Raw genomic sequence first — 19290 nt, 5'->3', positions numbered from 1 at the left:
CATCATTTTTATCAGAGGCTCAGTCACACGTTTGGTAATGCAAGAAACAACCACCTTGTAAAATACGCAGAATACAAATAATATAGCTAGTAGCATTAATAGGGTCATAAGTAAATATTTAAGCCAAGCGCTTCCATTAGGTGCGGTCCAGTATATTCCCAGCTCATCTGACTCAGTCTCTCCTTACCAATCGCTATCTTAAAAGTAATGAAACATTGGTATTGTTCATAAGGCACCCGGCCTAATTTCCTAGTGTTATTAGGTTGATTAGCCTTAGTTTAACTGTTCCCAATATAAGGGAGCTTTTAAACTTAAATGACTTAAATAGTCCGGTGATAGTCATATAAATCCACCCCATAACTGAAGGAGGGTCCCTCCTAATAAATGGGAAGTTATATTTTTTGACTGAAATTTAGCTTGTTCTTATTGAGCTTGAGTAACTTTAAAAGAAAATTCATATGTATAGCCATGGTCAGAGCAAGTACCGTTGATTGGCCAAGTGAGAGGGTCCCATCTAGTAATACCAATATAGCTCAAACAGAACTATAACTTCTTTCTTCTAAAATAAATTTCCTAAGGGTCATCCAATTAGAGCCTTGGAGAGGAGAAATTCACCAAGGTAACCCAGAAATATTGGATGTAGGTAATTGACCAGAAACCCAACAACTGGATTAATTTCTAAACTCTGTGTAGGATTTATGCCCATGATAGAAAAACATGGATTTATGCAAAAGTCCAAGAAATTAGTATAAAGAATTATAGTATATAATTATATTCATATTTCTATAATTTTAATTGTATGATATTATTATCTAATGTAATTATTATATTGAAAACATGATAAATAATCATATGGGTCAGGTCTGGCATCTAGGAAGAGCCATCTACTTCTGATGTTGTCTTCTTCTTGTCTTGGTGTGAGTGCAGTTTCTCCTCTGTTTGAGCATTGTTTTAAGGTGAGTTTGAGGTCAGCAGTTCTCTCTATAGGCCAGTCCAGTGCAGGGGCCCTTTCTAAGTGGAAAATATGAATCCAAGAGTCAATTTCCTTCAGTCTTTCTGTGCATGAGCTAGTTAAGAGTACCTGATAAGGGTCCTTCCATCTAGGTTGGAGATAATCCTTTAAATGATGCCTTTTCCAATATGCATAATCTTCTGGTTATAGTTCATGGGGCATCTGATCTTCATCCAAAGATAGATTACTGTGATAAGCTTCAGAAACAAACTTAGAGTGTCCTTTTAATAATTCAGTTAAACTTTACAATAATGTAACATTAACAACAGGGGCCTATCTGGTAAGTGAGTCTTAGGAAGTAAACACAGACCTCAATTAACAACACTAGAATTTAATATCCACTGAAACATAATTTTTCTCTCTAAAATTACCCTGATTTCTATCAAATACAGCCAAATTAAGAGTAATTTGTTGGCAAAAATAAGTCTGGTTTCAATAAACTTGGCCTGATTATTTACATAAGTGTAACTGATCATACGGGCTCTTTTTTAAAATTGGCTTTGCTGGAACTTTTTATAAAGAATCTCAGATTGAATTTTTTAAAGGCTTCTCAAGGCCAGAAAAGCCATCCCATGGGCTTGCCATCAGATCCCACCTACAATATCTACAGATTTGGGTGAATTCCTCTCTTCTCAAGGTCCCAAAATATCTTCAGATTCCTGCATCTATCAGGAGGTGGCCTCCCTTATTCACTTGATAAGGCTGCTAGTAACATAAGGGTTTACAGTTTTGGAGGAATCAGGTAGAAAGAAAAGATAAATGTTTCAGTTCTGCTTACGAAGGTATCATTTACCAAATTACTGTAAGTCATAATTAGTTTAAAGGGAAAGGTTTCCTTATATCTGGAAAACAGATTAAAAGGCAGTCATATTTCAGGAAAAAAAAGGCAGTAATATTTCGGAAAAAAAATTATAACCATATTGATCAGTTCACTGAGTCCTATGTAATTTTCGATCTTTTGTTAACAGTTTTATGAAGAGTTTTACAAGCCTGTGCTTGTCAAAAGTCCTTTCTATGAATTTTCTTTAAGATGAAACATTTTTGCAAAGACATCAGAATCAAACAATAACTGTCTATGAATGACAAAGATTTTAAAAGGCATGGTTAAAGATCTGATTGCAAAAACTACGATGAGATATCACCTCACACCAGTCAAAATGGCTATCATCAAAAAATCCACAAACAATAAATGCTGGAGAGGGTGTGGAGAGACGGAAACCCTCCTACACTGTTGGTGTGAATGTAAATTGGTACAGCCACCATGCAGAACAGTATGGAGGTTCCTTAAAGAACTAAAAATACAGCTACCATATGACCCTACAATCCCACTCTTGGGCATATATCCGGAGAAAAACATGGTCCGAAAGGATACATGCACCCCCAATGTTCATTGCAGCACTGTTTACAATAGTAAAGACATGGAAGCAACCTAAACGTCCATTGACAGAGGAATGGATAAAGAAGATGTGGTACATACATACAATGGAATATTACTCAGCCATTAAAAAGAATGAAATAGTGCCATTTGCAGCAACATGGATGGACCTAGAGATTGTTATACTGAGTGAGGTAAGTCAGACAGAGAAAGAGAAATATCATATGATATTGCTTATATGCAACTCTAAAAAGAAATGATACAAATGAAAGTATTTACAAAACAGAAACAAACTCAGACATAAAGAACAAACTTATGGTTACCTGGGAGAAGGGTGGAGGGAAGGGATAGTTAGGGAGTTAGGGATTGACATGTACACACTGCTATATTTAAAAAGGATAACCAACAAGGACCTACTGTATAACACAAGGAACTCTGCTCAATGTTATGTGGCAGCCTGGAGGGGAGTTTGGGGGAGAATGGATACACGTATATGTATGGCTGAGTTGCTTTGCTGTGCATCTGAAACTACCACAACATTGTTAATTGGCTATACTCTGATATAAAATAAAAAGTTAAAAAAAAAAAGATCTGATAGTGATGCAATTGGCAAAGAAATTTGTTTCATAACATTTTAAGATAATAATCAATTATGACTGATAACATTTTACTAAGACATACCAGGTTTTTAGGAATTCCAATAATTTCTAGAATATCTATATTAATAACATTTCCCCCTAAAATATAGCCTAAGAATGTTTATCACAATTCATTTGAAATGCTTTCCATGTAATTTAACATACCAAATAAGCCTAATTAGTTTAATATTTCTCTGTTAAGGAGAGAAAACAATTCCCTTGAGGTATTCCAGGGCCTTTTGGAAAACCTCAAAGTTAGCTAGAGGTCAAATATAAACTTCAATCAGAATGTGATCTTTGGGAAGTTTGCCAAAAATATCAAAAGACTTTAAAACACTTGGCATCATAGGTCACTGTGAAACAATACTCATTCACTTAATCAAGAGACAATAAAAGATTTCAAAGGCAAATACAGAAAGTTATTACAAATTACTTAAAACATAAAGAAAATTTACAATCTGTTATAAAAAGCAGATCCATATTCTAAGAAAACACTCCCCTCTTAATACAGAAAAAAACAAAATCAGGTTTTGTACCATTTTACCTTTAATACTGAAATTCATTTGCTCAGTTAAATTTATTCTAATCTTAGTTCTGACCATACAAAAAAATTCCCCTCTAAAGTTTCTTATTTTTTCTCTCAAACCTTCTAAAATTTTCTATACCCATATTAATTTGTCTCTTCTTTCCCATTTAGAAATAACTAGCATTAGGACAAAATTATTTTCTTTTTCCTTAACAAAATACATTTCTATTTCTTACACCTTCTTTTTTCTTGCATACAAAGATGTTTTCCGTATTAACTTAGTAGTCTAATTACATACAGTAATTAGAATTCTCAACTTTTAAAAACCTTAATTTCTAGTGAAAACTAAGAAGTAAGCAATTATGAACTGTCTTTTACATTAGCATTCTATAGATTGGCAAACTTTAAATACTACTTATAATTTCTAAGAAACGTGATTTCTTAAAGAAAATGTCTCCAAATGTATGTGGCACCAAATATGTTTATTAATAGTCCTAAATATCTTTAATTTCTCTGCAAAATGATGCCTATGTTCAGTAAATAATGTTCCAGTTACCTTATTTTATTTGGGAAGGACATCAATATTTAATAAATTTCCATCATTTAACTTATTTTAGCAAAATTCTAAAGTTTCAAGTTACCAAATATCTAGAGAGACTATTTTCAAGTAGACATTCCTAAAACATAATTATTTCTAAAGAGTTTACCTAAAAGTTCTTATCTCACTTACATTTAATAGACTTATAAAAAATTTCATCATACCAAGTTATTTTTCTTGCTGACAGATATAAGAACTTATTCTAGTAAATCTAGGTACAATAAAAGTATTATATTTATTTTGATGGCTCTAAAGACATGTCTATATTAATTAAACCAACAAGCTCTAACTTTTATACCAAATATTAATTTAATACTGAATATTTCCCAGTTCACATGAACCTAAAATTCATCTGGGCTAGTTTATTATATATTTCTGAGAATTTATATAAGCACTTAATTTCCTTTAAGTCAATTAAATAGAGCTCATTTCCAAATTAGTTTTGGTAATACTCTCCAGAGGTAGAGACCTATCATATCTATAAGGCACACACAGACATGTAGCTTCATCTTAAAAACTTAGTTACAAATCAGTTATTACAATATAAAACTCACTAGTTTTTAAATAACAGTTGGAATAAGTTGTTTACTTGCTGGTATTTTAAAAAGCCTTTCCCCCTTTTTTCTCAGTTTCAGGAATTGAAGATGGTCTAGATAAGATAATGGATCCTGAGAGCCCTGCTAGAACATTTACATCTCAAGTCACAGGGAGAGAAATGCAAGGTTCTCCTAGAAGGACTTGTTCCCTTAGAGTCAGAATTCTTTAAAGATGTAGGCTGACATTCTGAAGCCCCTATTTTAGGAAAGCCCTTAGGCCAGCTTCCCACCTAATCACCCAGTCCAGACTGCTCCAGTCTCTTTCAACCAAAGTCCTCCAATATCTTTCAACTGGGTGGGGGTGGGGACAGTTAGGGGCAGGTACTTATTATACACCACCAAATAAAACTCAGGATCATCCACCGATTATCAGGAGATCTGAGAACCAGAAAGGCCTACTCAAATTCATCTGGAGACGCTGAGGAGGCAGACAGACAGAAGGGCAATGGGTCCCGCTGGTACCAAGGGCTCTGGGTCCTAAGTGCAGGCAAAGGACAGAAGTCTGCTCTGCATCCCTTCATGGTCCTCAAAACTGTCAACTAAAACAAAAATGTACAATGTGCCCGTGAGTTTCTGTTTTTTTGGGGGACTTAATGAGGACCAGGAGACAAGCCTCTCAGAGAGCTCTGAGGAACTGCTCCAAAGAGGTGGCCTTGGGGGGAGGGGAGGTCGGCATGTTTGTGATTTTGGAGCCGTGCAGTCGGTAGAAGGTTGCTAGTCACAAGGAACAGCTATTTCAGTTAATGATTTTAGTGCTTTTCTAAGGTTGGAAAGATGAAAAAATTTTGGATTCATAAAATTTTCTCTTAAAGATATCTATCTGAAGGCCTGTTCTGCCAGTCTCCACAAAGCATAAAGTGCCTCATTCCTGATCTCTGCTCCAAACTCCTTTCAGGGTGTGTTGAAGGTCAGCGATTGTAGTGGCTACTGACTCAATTCTTGTAGAGCCAGGTGGGGAGCGACATTCTTTAGATGACGCAAGAATTAAGCAAAACTGCAAATCATTATACCTGACCATTCATGCTACAGGATGCAATGTCGCAGACCACATCTTACTGAGTGATATCAGGAGAATGTTTCAGGAAGCAGAGTGTGGACTAGACTTGGGTTCAGATCCCAGCTCTGCCACTTACAAAGCTGGGTATCTCTGTGAGTTATGGAGTTCCTCCAAGCCTTGATTTCTTCCTTTGGAAAATAGCACTAAAAATACTTGCTCTATCTCCCTCAGAGACTTTTCTTTATGAGCAAAAGGGCTGTGGGAGAACTTAAACTAAACTTAAATATGCACTGATACTAGCTAAGGTTTTTGGAGAATATACTGTGTAGCAGCCTCTGTGTCAAGCACCCACATGAATTTAATCTTCACAGAACCCCTTAGGCAGGTGCTGTTATTAACCCCATTCATGGAAGAGGAAGCTGAGGCTTCCAGAGGTTAAATGAGCCTAGATTCCAGATGAGGGCTTCTGACTTTTGATCTTAATCATTAAACCATACAAACAAGTATAAGCCTGGCTAGTGTTTCATTAACTCTCCTTCTGGTCTAAAGATTCACTAATTTCCTCTCAGGGAGGCACTGGTGCTCCGTTTCTAGGCTTCTCGCAGCTCATGACAGGCTTCCTGGAGAAGCTGACGATGGCCTTGGCATCCTGCGGTCATGGGTCCTGTACTGCCCAGAAACGTGAACCCTGCTCTCTAGCAGCCTCTGAACTCGGAAGAGGCCTAAAGCCTGATGCTGTAAACTGGAGGCCCAAAGACTATATCTGGCCTGCAGAAGTACTTTGTACACAGTGTTTAAAATTTTATTTCTTAATTAATAGCCAAAATTAAAAATCCAGAGAGCTCACGTGAGAACTCAGCTTTTTGTGTTTTGTGAAATAAAATGAGATGTCAGGGCTTCCCTGGTGGCGCAGTGGTTGAGAGTCCGCCTGCCGATGCAGGGGACACGGGTTCGTGCCCCGGTCCGGGAAGATCCCATATGCCGCGGAGCGGCTAGGCCCGTGAGCCATGGCTGCTGAGCCTGCGCGTCCGGAGCCTGTGCTGCGCAACGGGAGAGGCCACAACAGTGAGAGGCCCGCGTACCGCAAAAAAAAAAAAAAAAAAAAAGATGGCAACACGCGGCCTGTACCACACTTTCACCTTAGCGCATGCCCTCTCCAGCTTGCCCCTGCACCAGCCCTGCCTGGGGGAGCTTCAGTCTCTGAAGAAGGCCTTGGTTGGAGGAGGCCCCTGCCTTAGACCTTCCTCCACCTACTTGAAAACAAGCCCCCTCCTGTTGCTGGGCCTTCACACAGGCTGTCCCCTGAACTATTTGCTGAAAATCACCTCTTTCATAAAACCAAGAGGTATGACCATATGTCTTTAATAGGCCTCCTAGCTTTACGATGCCATGCACTTGAATTCAACTAGGTAACAAGAGGCATTCTCCCAAGGAATAAGCATATTTCTGGATACCTGCTTTCATCTTGTTCTCTGCCTTTATACACTTGGAGGGGACACTACTGACCCCACTTCAATCACCACCGAAGGTCGGGGGGAAAAATTCTGAAATGCCTCATGCAAAAATAGGCCATGCCTTATTTATTTGGGAGACAAAACATTTTATGACTACTTTTGTTATACTCTCAGACTTGGCCAAAGCCCAGTAGATCAGTGATAAAAATTTTCTAATTTAATTCAATTCTACCACACTTATTATTAATATATTGAGGCTAACAGGGCATGATTCAACACACCAAGGATGAAAAAAATCCAGAATTGTGCAATCAGGCAGAGACACAGGTAAGTAAGCAACTAATAAAATTGAGCAGAATGATGTAAACGATAAATATATAATCAGACTCTGTCACTCCTCAACTTACAACCCTCCTATGTTTCTTTCAGGAAAAAAAAAATCTAACTCCTTACCCAGATTTACAAAGCCCCAGTGATCTGGCCCTTGCCAACATCTCAGATTTCTTCTACCGCTCTCTCCCTGCCCACAGGCCTCCAGCCACATGGGTTTCCTTCAAATGTATCCTTACTTTAGGACCAGTGTTCTGCCTAGATCCCCATTCCTTCACCCCATCATTTTCAGATTTCTTCCCTTCATTCTGATCCCTGCTTAAGTGTCACTTTCTCAGACATTCCCCAGGTCCCTCTATCTAAAGTAGCTAACCAGTGACTGTTTCAGTTCTCTACATTTATTACCTTGTTTCCTGTGATATATATTGTGTACATGTGTGTATGTATGTGTGTGTGTGTGTGTGTGTATGTGTGCGCATGAGTTCCATCTCTCTTCCCTCTTGTACAGTGACATCCAATAGAACTGTCTGTGATGCTGGAGTTATTCTATATGGGTGTCATGCAAGCACTTGTAATGTGGCCAGTACAACTAAGGAATTAATTTTTTTCCATTTAACTTGATTTACCTTTAAGTTTAAATAGCCAATCATGGCTACTGTGTTGGACAGCACTCAACACTAGACCATAAACCCCTTCAAGGCAGGCCTCCCCCTTTCATTCTCTGCTCTATCCCTGAAAACTTTTTAGGGACCCAATAGGTATCGACTGAATAAATTATGGAAGCACAAAGGCACGGGGAGAGACTGTTCACTGACTGAGGGGGTGAGAGGGAGGAATGGGAGGAAATCTCTTTAAAAAGTGACATGTGAGCTTCACAGCTGGAGAATGGGGAAGGGGCAGAGGGTGTTTTAAGTGGAGGAAATGATGAGCGAGCGCCAAGATAGGGACACAGAACCAAGGCTCTGAGATGTGAATTAACTGTACAATTCCATAGGATTGGATTTTCTGACAAGCCCATCTCCCACGAGAGCCCCCACTATGTCCTAAAGGCTCCCAAACAGCACAATGGATTTTTTTGTTTTTTAATTTGAGCTACTCAACCTCCATCAATCGCTACTCTTTAGAGTCAATTTTGTGACCCTTAGAAGGATACGTCCCAGTTGAGGCACAGGCTCAGGCAGCAAACATGAATTTCCCGCTGCTTACTCCACAGGAAAATGAGCCCCAGTGCAGGCACAGTGGGGTGATGGGGTCAGGCTCACCTCTGAGAAGGAGTGCTGGGGCTGCTAGGGTGAGAAGCATGAGGACCTGTCAGGAGGCTATTGCAGTATTTCAGGAGAGAGGAGGGGAGAGCAGCTCAGGCTCTGGATGTTTCAAAACAGCAGGATTTCCTGCAGGGTGTGGAGTAGCAGCCTAAAGATGACTGCAAGCGATTTTGGCCTGAGCAACTGGGAAGACTGGAGGTGCCACCAGCTGAGACAGGGGAAGCTGTGTGTAACACAGTTTGGAAGGAAACACTGTGGATTTTGGACATGTTGAGTTTGAGATTTCTCAGACACCCAAGTGGAGACTGTTAAGAGTCCAGGAGAGGGGTCTGGGCTCAAGGTACATAGTTGAGAGTCATCGGCATAGAAATGGGATTTTAAAGCCGTGAACCAGAGTTGATGCTCAGGGAATGCCCTCGGCTTAGGGACTAGGTCCTGGGGCCTTCTGCAAAAGGTGGAGGTGGAAGAGGCGCCAACACACACACAGAAGCAAACCAAGGAAGCAGGAGGAAAAGTAAAAAGTAAATGGGATCCTTGTGCAGCCAAATAAAGCAAATGCATTAACAAAGAGGCAATGATCACGAATCAAACGCTGCAAAGGCAAAAGGGATGAGATGTGCCTATAGGACAGAGCAACATGGAAATCATTAATGACCTTGATCAAAGCAGTTTCGGTGAAGAGTGGCTGAATGATTGTTCACTTTCCCTATGTATGTTACATCTCAGGAAAAAGGTTTAATGGAAGGTGAAAGTCAAAAGACAATTAAAAATTGAAGACAGGGAACTCTTTCAAGGCGTTTTGCATCCAAAAAATAATAATAATAAGGAAGGGGAAGTTTGGAAGTAGGGTCAAGAGAAAGTTTTCTTAAGATGATAAAAATAACAGCATGTTTATATTATCTGGAGATGACTCAGGGGAAGAAGAAGTATTGATTTGGGAGAGGTAAAATGTGTGGAGCAATAGAGGGACAGAATTCACAGTCCAATTAGGGAATGCTGCTTTGACATGACCAGGAACAGAACATCGGACTAGGGACTCAAGCATGACCATGTGGAAGCACTGAGCTGCCACTGGATGTAGGGGTCATGAAAGCAAGACCAGCCCAAGCAGCCCACGCTCTCCAGCTACCTGCAGCTGCCGGCTGTGGGGGAGAACCCACATCTGAGGATAGCTATTTTTTAAACCTTCTCCAGTATCTAAATAATCCAATCAATTATCTTTCCCACCTTCAAGCATTTAATGGTTCCCCAAGGCCAAATTCCAAACTCTAATAGCTGCCCACCTTCCCAAACTGGCCATACCCTTCTATGCCAAGCCTCACAAAACTCCAACCAAGTCAAACTTTTGTACTTGCTAATCTTTGCAAGGTCAAGTTTCTAACACATACAAGAATACTACCAAATCTGCAAAAGTCAGAAGCCAATACTAGGCTCCTCCTTCATACTTAACACATATTTTAAATGTACAAATCACAGACGTCGATGAACAAAACTGCTAATATAGCTATGCTCCAGACACACATACTCCCATTTCCATGATATTGTATAACACCCATCTAACAGATGAGAGGCTCAGCAAATGGATGCATTGACTTTAAGTCACACAGCTTTCTTTTTTTTTTTTTTTTTTTTGGCCCTGCCACGTGGCATGCAGGATCTTAGTTCCCTGACAAGGGATCGACTCCATGTCCCCTGCAGTGGAAGCTCGGAGTGCTAACCACTAGACCACCAGGGAATTCCCCACACAGCTTTCAAGAGAGCCTCAATAAGAATGTCTTCCTCCAAAGGTACCACTCCATTATGCTGAGTTTTCTTTTTCCCCTCTGCTCCCCTCAATGATGTTGCCCAGGAAAAGCTTCAACAATTCCGAAGTGTAAGTCCATGATTCCATTTAAATGAGAACCTATCTCCCAAGAAACCCAAATCTATTTTATATGAGTTACCCCAATTTCTATTGGCTCAGTCATCATTGTCCTAAGACCCCATATAATACCGAGAAAGTTCAAGCAGCAAAGTTCCAGTTTTCTCTTCAGCATAAGTTTCTAGAGGATTTACTTACCAGTGAGTTAGGAGGTAGTTTTCCAGCTCCTCTGGTGGTCTGTCACTGATTCCTTCTCTTTTCTCTTTACGGATAAAGATGGAATTCTATTCCTTATCTCTTTGCCACACCTTTACATAAGAATGTTGGGAAGTATCTTTAAAAGTCAAGCTTCTCCAGTCTGTCAGTCTTTTTGCTGGATTTGATCCGCTTACTAAATAGATTACCAGGAGATCTTAGTGAGCTGCAACAGTATTTGTTCTCTGCTAGGCTGCTTTTATTTTTTATTGAAGTATATTTGATGTACAATATTATATAAGTTACAGGTGTACAATGCAGCGATTCACAATTTTTAAAGGTTATAATCCATTTAGAGTCCTTATAAAATATTGGCTACATTCCCTGTGTTGTACAATATATCCTTGTAGCTTATTTTATACCTAATAGTTTATACCTCTTAATCTCCTACCCCTATATTTCCCCTCCCCCTTTCCCTCTCTCCACTGGTAACTACTAGTTTGTTCTCTATATTTGTGAGTCTGTTTCCTTTTTGGTTATATTGACTAGTCTGTTTTATTTTTTAGATTCCACATATAAGTGATATCATACAGTATTTGTCTTTCACTGTCTGACCTATTTCACTTAGGATAATACCCTCCAAGTCCATCCATGTTGTTGCAAATGGCAAAATTTTATTATTTTTTATGTCTGAGTAGTATTCCATTGTGTGTGTGTGTGTGTATATATATATATACACACACACACACACACACCATATCTTCTTTATTCATTCATCTGCTGATGGACACTTAGGTTGCTTCCATATCTTGGCAACTGTAAATAATGTTGCTATGAATATGGTGGTGCATGTTATCTTTTTGAATCATTGGTTTTTTTTTTTTTCAGATTTATACTAAGGAGTAGAATTGCTGGGTCATATGGTAGTTCTATTTTTAGTTTTTTAGAAACCTCCATACTGTTTTCCACAGAGGCTGCACCAATTTACATTCCCACCAACAGGGTATGAGTGTTCTCTTTTCTCCACATCCTCACCAACATTTTTGTTGTTGTTCTTTTTGCCAATAGCCATTCTGATGGGTGTGAGGTGATACCTCATTGTGGTTTTGACTTGCATTTCCCTGATAATAAGCAATGTTGAACATCTTTTCATGTGCCCATTGGGCAACTGCATGTACTCTTTGGAAAAATGTCTATTCAGGTCTTCTGCCCATTTTTAAATATGGCTGTTTTTTTGATGTTGAGTTGTATGAGTTGTTTATATATTTTGGATATTAACTCCTTATTGGTCATATCATTTGCAAATATTTTCTCCCATTCACTATGTTGTCTTTTTGTTTTGTAATGGTTTCTTTTGCTGTGCAAAAGCTTTTAAGTTTAATTAGTTCCCATTTGTTTATTTTTGCTTTTATTTCTGTTGCCTTAGGAGCAGATGCAAGAAAATATTGCTATGTTTTATGTTAAAGAGTGTTCTGCCCATGTGTTCCTCTGGGACTTTTATGGTTTCCGGTCTTACATTGAGGTCTTTAACCCACTTTGAGTTTATTTTTGTATGTGGTGTTAAAGAATGTTCTAATTTCATTCTTTGACATGTAGCTGTCCAGTTTTCCCAGCACCACTTATCGAAGACTGTCTTTTCTCCATTGTATGTTCTTACCTCCTTTATCATAGATTAATTGACCATAAGTGTGTGGATTTATTTCTGGGCTCTCTCTTCTCTTCCATTGATCTATGTGTCTATTTTTGAACCAATACCATAGTGTTTTGATTCCTGTAGCTTTGTAGTATAGTCTGAAGTCAGGGAGTGTGATTCCTCCACCTCTGTTCTTCTTTCTCAAGACTGTTTTGGCAATTTGGGGTCTTTCATATTTCCATATAAATTTTTAAATAGTTTCTAGCTCTTTGAAAGCTGCCATTGGTATTTTGGTAGGGATGGTATTGAATCTGTAGATTGCATTGGGTAGTATGGTCATTTTAACAATATTAATTCTTCCAATCCAAGAACACAGCATAACTTTCCATCTGTGTCATCTTCAGTAGTTTTCCAAGTACAGGTCTTTCACCTCCTTAGGCAGTTTTATTCCTAGGTATTTTTATTATTTTTGATGTAGGATGTTCTCAAAATATTCAATACAGGTCTTAATTTGGGGTCGGACTCTAGGCCTGAAAAGTCATATGGACTTTGAGACTGTTTATACATGAAGGGACCTTTGACTACCTGAAGCCAAACCCCTTGATTTATATGTGAATAAACTGAGGACCAAAGAGAGGAATAGAGAAGAGGACCCTTAGAAGTCACTCAGGGCAGATGCAGAAGTGAAAGCCAGGTTCTTCTCCCTCAACAAATATTATTTCACCAAATATTTATCGAGCACAGCATACTAAGCAATGGAACAGTCTAAGTAGACAAAGAAAACCCAGAGTCTCTACCCTTGAAAGTTTAGGAAAACAAGTCACCACCTTCAGTAAGAATGAAGTCATCATAGAAAATAAATTTAGGGTTACCAAAGGGGAAAGTGAGGGGATAAATTAGGAGTGTCAGATTAACAGATACACACTACTATACATAAAATAGATAAGCAACAAGGATTTACTGTACAGCACAGGAAACTATATTCATTATCTTGTAATAACCTATAATGGAAAATAATCTGAAATATATACACACACATATATAATATATATATACTGAATCACTTTGCTGTACACCTGAAACTAACACAATATTGTAAATCAACTATACTTCAATTTAAAAAAAAGAATGGAGTTGAGCTACACTGTGCCCCGATACAATTTATATACCATGATATAAATTGTATATCAGATATTAATACCATGTCCATTGATGCTTGGGGTTTTGAAGTTGTGAGTGACAAGGATGCCAGAAAATGGAATGTGAGCTGAGCTCCTGCTCACACAGCTAGAGGGCACTGCCTTGTGTAAAGCAGAACGTCTCCCCAAGAACTTATGAGATGATGGGTCCTTTTCCTTCCTTCCCAAAACCAAAACAATGTTTTCTACTTAAAAACACTGACAACAGATTTGTTTTGGGATGAAAACTTTCAGTTTTAGCCAGTGTGCCTTGCTGCAATAACACATGATTGTGAGCCATTTCCTCTACAACCATTTTAGGGAAGATGGGTGGATCAAAAAACCATAATAGCATTGGGCTTTTATCAGATAGGGTTAGGGGAATTTTCTAAAGGTCTCAGCAGTCTCCCAAACCAAGACCACCGCATGACTTGGGCACCAGTTGAACTCCTGTGCTAGTAGCAATTATTGAAAATGTATGCTGAGCTCTGTCAAAACCTTTGTCAAGGCACCCTGTTGGTGGTGAGCATTGGGACTTACCACAATGTTGACAGAACCCTCTGCTTGTTAACTATCTATGTTGATAAAGAATGTCGACATTTTATTGGGACACTCACATGGAACTATTTCCAATAAATAGTAAGTGAGAAAAACAATTCTATTTCATGGGAAATCTATTTCATGGGAACGCGTTTTTGTAAAACACTGTGACAGAATGACAGTGTATGTACATGCATATGTACCTGTATGGAAAAGTCACAGGAAAGATGTATATGGATACCTATCAGACTATTCAGTGTCCTCTGTGGTAGGGAAGCATGCTGAGGCAAGGGGGACTTTCAGTTGAAGGCTATATATTTATGTATCATTTGAGCATTTTACAACAAGAATGTACCAATGTACTGCTTGTATAATACACGTAAAGGGTTTTGACTAAAGAAAACAAAAAACACGTCCCAAAACTGCAGGTTCTTACAAAAGTGGAAGTCTTTCACATTTGTGTAATATGTTTTTCACAGCCTAATTACAACCATCCTTTTCTTTATCCCAGATAGACAGAAAAGAAAGCAATTTAAGTTGCCTAAAGCAACATTCAGACATCACCAAGCCTCCAGAAAGGTGAACGATTATAAAATAATGCTTTAATAAATATACAAGGGCTTACACTGCAAATCGCATGTTTTTCTACAAAGCAGAAAATACATTGGGTCACTATATGTTTTTTGGAGGTCCGCTGTTGGAATCCATGTCACCTGTATCACTTAATTCATTCACCCAATTAATATTTATTGAGTGTCTGCTATGTGCCAGGCTATCCTTATTCAATGAGAGTCAGCTGGAATTTTATAGAGCTAAATTAAAGAAGTGGTGAAGACAAGAGTTAGTATTTTCAGGAAAAAGAAAAAGAAATCACCAAAAACTGCTTTTCTGCATCACTCAGAATCTAGTATGCAGGTCTGCCAAAGCTTATTGCCTTTTATTATAATCATTTGCTTGGCCACCATGCTGTCCTGATGGACTCTGACTTCCTTGAAGGAAAAACAAATCTTTGTAGTATCTGTGGTGCCTGTATTGTGGCTTGAGTCTGCAGTAGAGCAGGCATACATTCATTCATTCAATCCATCTACAAATATTTATTTGGCACCCACTACAGGTCAAGCATTGCACTAGGTCCTTAAGATATAAGATAAGTGACAGTTACTTTCCAGTTGAGGGTTGGGGGAGACAAATCACAAAAATGTAAACAATTAGAATTTCAGATTCAAACAAACTACGCAGGGAATAAACTAGAATAGAGATGGGCAGGTTGGCACTTTTGATAGGGTGTTCAGGGAAAGCTCTTAGATGATATTTAAGATGATATTTCTCAAAGATGAGAAAGGCAGCTCTGCAAACAGTCTGAAAGAAGCATTCTAAACAGAGGGACACAAGTTCACTAAAAAAGGTGCTGGAACCGGAAAGAACTTGGTCTGTTCTAGAAGCAGAAAGGAAACCAGTGTGGATGAAACAAAAAAAAAAGGAGGGGTTGGTGAGGTCAGAAGAAATTCAGGCGCTGGTGGAGCTGTTGAAAGGTTTTAAATAACAGAGTAATTGAACCTGGTTGATGAGTTTTAAAAAAGAAAAAGAAAATACTTAGGCTGCTGTGTGAGGAGAACAAACTATTAGGAAAGCAAAAGTGGAACTGGATGGATGGAATGTAGGGAGGGGAGTAGGGAGGGAGGAAATAAATGAGTGAATAAATATTAAATGTGACTACAAAGGAATAAGGCCTACGAGAGTCACTTGGCCTAGTTATTTTAGCTTAAACTGATTCTTAAGTCAAATTTCAAAAACCAAAACCAAATTACTTTGAGTGAAAGGAACACTGTTGAAATAAATTGCTTTCTAAAATGACTGCCTTGAGAAAGATAATATGCATTTAGTAATACACTGACTGGTATATTTGTTCAAAAATATACTACTGTTCTGAGGGCGACACAAGAGGGAAGAGATATGGGAACATATGCATATGTATAACTGATTCACTTTGTTATAAAGCAGAAACTAACACACCATTGTAAAGCAATTATACTCCAATAAAGATGTTAAAATATATATATATGTATATATATACTACTGTTCTATTGTCATGATACTTCAAATACAATCACATCCTTTGACACAGCATTTCCATATCCAGAATCATATACATTGGAAGTAAACAAATGCACATAGGTTTTTGAATAAAGGATGTTCCTTGCAGCCTTATTTGAAATGAGGGGGGGAAAAAACCCAACTAAACATCTATGCTTGCGAAAGTGATTTAATAGGTTATGCACATTTGTTCTACTTAGTACTACATAGCTATCTAAGTAAAGGCTATTGTCCCATTCTGACATGGAGCGATGGCCTTCTATAAGCAGTGGAAGAAATTAGGTTACCGTGTGTGCGTGTGTGTGTGTGTGTGTGTGTGTGTGTGTGTGTGTGTGTGTGTGTGTCTGTATATGAGAGAAAAAATAGAGAATGGCCAAGAACTTTGCTAATTCTAGAGCCAATAGCGACATGTGGTTGTTGAGCACTTAAAATGTGACTAGTCAGAATGGAGATGTGCTCTAAATGGAAAACACTCACTGGATTGTGAAGACTTAAAATGAAAAACAACAACAACACTGTATTTCTACTGGACAGTGCTGGCCTAGAAGGATTGTTCCTGGGGAGTAGGACTGGGGAGAAATTTTGATAGAGAGGACACGGAATAGGGACTTACACCTTTAATTTAGCCTCTACTCTATTTTTCAAAAAGCACTTAATTTATAATTTTAAAAGCCAGTAGTAGGAATCCAAGCAAAATTTGTAGTTTAGTTAGTAGTCACGTGCCAATGTTAAGATCTTAGTTTTGACGAATGGTACCATTGTTATATAAGCTGTTAACTGAAAAAACTGCTGAATACAGGAACTCTTTGTACTATCATTGCAATTTTTCGGCAAATCTCAAATTATTTCAAAATAAAAACCTAAAAAAAAAAAAAAGGGAAACAAGCACTCTAACAAGATGTATTTTCTGCTTAGAGATTCTTACTCGGAGTCTCAACGTACTGTAAAGCAATTGACTCCAAGTTAGCTTGCCCACCCAGAGTTCCTTGTAAACACATTTGCTTGAAATAAGGCAGCTAGGATAACTAAATGTCATATTTCTTAGTTCTCACCTGAAATTCCATCTATTCAGAAAACTCCTTTCTTCCCTGGTGGTTAGAAGCTGTCTGGCTGCTGCTTAGCTACCAGGAATTTTTGTTGGAGTAGGAGGCTTGCTGGAGAGAACAGGAAAGGCAGCACCCCTCTGAGGACTTCACTGAGGCCTGGGCAGCTGGCAGCTTTCAAAGCCCCTCACCATTGGCTCCTTGCTTCAGCCCTCAGATTAAGGTCAAGAGATTTTTGCTAAGATCTTGTGGTGAACTTTGGGATAAAGAAATGAATAAAAAATCTACATTATTAGTATAGCAACCTTCACCTATATTTTTACAGTTGTTACTTTTTACTTAAGGGTTTCCAGAATAAAAACTAAATTCTGCGTGCAAGTGAACAGGAATGGCAAGTAAAACTGGGTAATAAAATTTAAAACAGATTCGATATAGATATATGGATATAAGGATATTTCAGAACTGACCAAAAGAAGATAACACTGCATTGGAGTGTGAAATATTTCTATTTTACACAAACTAGGTGTAAAATGCATGAAAAAGTACAATTTCAAAATGTAGAAATTACAAAGGACATGTCAACTTATCATGAAGCAGGTTGTTAAGTATAGACTATAAAGCTATAATAAAATATTTTCCAAAGGTGACCCACCCACAAAACAATTATATTAAAATAATGTGGGTATTTAAACAGATGTCCCAGTGCCACCACCACACCTGAATAGCTTAAATAACTTTTTTTTTCTTTAAACATCACTGCTTTCTCTGGAAAAAGAGTCACACCATAAGCAGAAGGAGTTTGACTAAGAATTTACAAAAGAAAACTACTACTACTAAAAGAGTGACTTGGAATGACCTTTATAATTAGTCAATACAACTGAAAAAAAAGATATTAGAGGATCTAGAATCCTGAAACTCATATTGCTCCACTGCATAGGTTTTCCACTGAAAATAGGCCAAAATCTGAGCCCTCCTGAAGCTTGAGAACCCTCCAACCAAGTGTTCCAGCTGCCCCTCTCCTTTTTCCCACTTCCCAACTGAGCCCCAGAAAAGGATGACAAAAATCTTAAAAATTACAGCACGAAGGGCATCTCTACTTACCTCTAGAAAGACTTTCTCGGTAGAAATCTGGACAGAAAATTAATTTGTATTCAGTTTTTTTTTAATTCAAACTTAAATGAGAATTAAATTTATATGGGACTAGGCATGAAGGGATGCCCCCAAATAAATTAGTGACAGGTTAAACCACTTGGAATTTCTGCCTGGGGAATTCTAACACTAGAAGTGATAGGCAGTTAAAACATGGTAAGACCTTAATTTTTCAGTCTGAAGAGATCAGGGAGCCTCTTCTTGTACTGTGGGTCTCTATGGCAGAGCTCTGGGAGAAAAATCCTAAGCACTTCTAAGAGCAAACCACACATTCAATCTTTTTACATTGTTTTTAATTAAGTGACCACTTGCCATTGCCCAGACCCTCTGGGGTAGCTTGATAGTTTGTTACCCTTTCTGCCATCTTCTGTATTACAAATAATTGATGTAGAGTGGATCCTACCCTGAAAACCTCTGCTGGAGGTTTCTCACACAGCAGCCTAAATCTCTGCTGGAACACTCTAGACACGTCTAGAGTGCTGGCGCACTCTACTGCCCGCCTTGACCTTGAACTTAACTTATCCAAGTCTTAATTTCTTTCTATGAGGAGGAGGGTGGACAGGAAAACATTGCTACAGTATTTAAATCTATTTTTTATTACAAAAAATGGATAAAATAATTCAAATTATAGAAGCACATAAAAGCAAAAAGTGAAACTATCTTTTGACTATTTGCCCTTGTGGAATAACCATATTAATTTGGGAATATTCTTCTGGATTATTTAAAGGCAAAAAAAATTAGCATTAACTATATATACTATTCTAGAACTCTTTTTTCTTTTGACTTAGCAATATAGATTTCTCCTT

The 19290-nt window shown here is 38.1% G+C and overlaps 2 protein-coding genes across 2 annotated transcripts in view; one reads left to right on the top strand and one right to left on the bottom strand.

Moving 5' to 3' along the window:
* HAVCR1 (hepatitis A virus cellular receptor 1) overlaps window positions 1-18891 on the bottom strand; it is a 45791-nt gene extending 26900 nt beyond the window's left edge. The window contains exons 1-2 of the mRNA XM_049707829.1: window positions 17345-18891; window positions 10851-11043 (exon numbers count right to left, since the gene is read on the bottom strand). The gene's annotated coding sequence lies outside the window, so the exon portion shown is untranslated. The remainder of the gene's footprint in view (window positions 1-10850; window positions 11044-17344) is intronic.
* SGCD (sarcoglycan delta) overlaps window positions 1-19290 on the top strand; it is a 745702-nt gene that overhangs the window by 675814 nt on the left and 50598 nt on the right. The gene's annotated exons all lie outside the window — the stretch shown is intronic.

This window comes from Orcinus orca, chromosome 3 (assembly GCF_937001465.1).
Source record: "Orcinus orca chromosome 3, mOrcOrc1.1, whole genome shotgun sequence".
In the NCBI taxonomy this organism is placed as follows: Eukaryota; Metazoa; Chordata; class Mammalia; order Artiodactyla; family Delphinidae; genus Orcinus; species Orcinus orca.
Note: the sequence above shows the minus strand (reverse complement) of the source record. Positions and strands in the feature narration are given on the sequence as shown.